Below are 424 nucleotides of genomic sequence, written 5' to 3'. Positions count from 1 at the left end.
GGGGGGGTGGTGGTGGCCAGCCCCTCTCCCAAGGCATTTGGGTTCAAAGAGCACTGAGTGCTCTACAGTCCTTAAATAAACAATCCCCCCAAAGTTAGTTTGTGTGCGGTGGGGAGGGGCAGGAGGATGAAGGATTTGCTCTGCTAGGGCCCCACATGTCAACAATTTCTCTGCTTTGTGTATTTTGGCCAAAGCGCTTACCATGATAAATGAAGAAAGGAAGATGGCGAGCCCAGGGCGGTTACACGGCTCGGTAGATGGCTTTCAGCCGATTACTGGATTTCTTTTGACATTTATCAGCTAGGCTTTTTTTTGCTGTTATTGCAGCCTCAGCATCCCAGCAACAGCCTGGGCTTGAAGGATTTTCCCTGGTACCTTCCCAGGAGCAGCAGCTGCTGAGCTGGGTGTTCCTCTAAGCCAGGGC

The sequence above is a fragment of the Buceros rhinoceros genome, unplaced genomic scaffold (assembly GCF_000710305.1).
Source record: "Buceros rhinoceros silvestris isolate BGI_N320 unplaced genomic scaffold, ASM71030v1 scaffold22336, whole genome shotgun sequence".
Classification (NCBI taxonomy): Eukaryota; Metazoa; Chordata; class Aves; order Bucerotiformes; family Bucerotidae; genus Buceros; species Buceros rhinoceros.
This window is presented reverse-complemented; position numbering follows the sequence as displayed.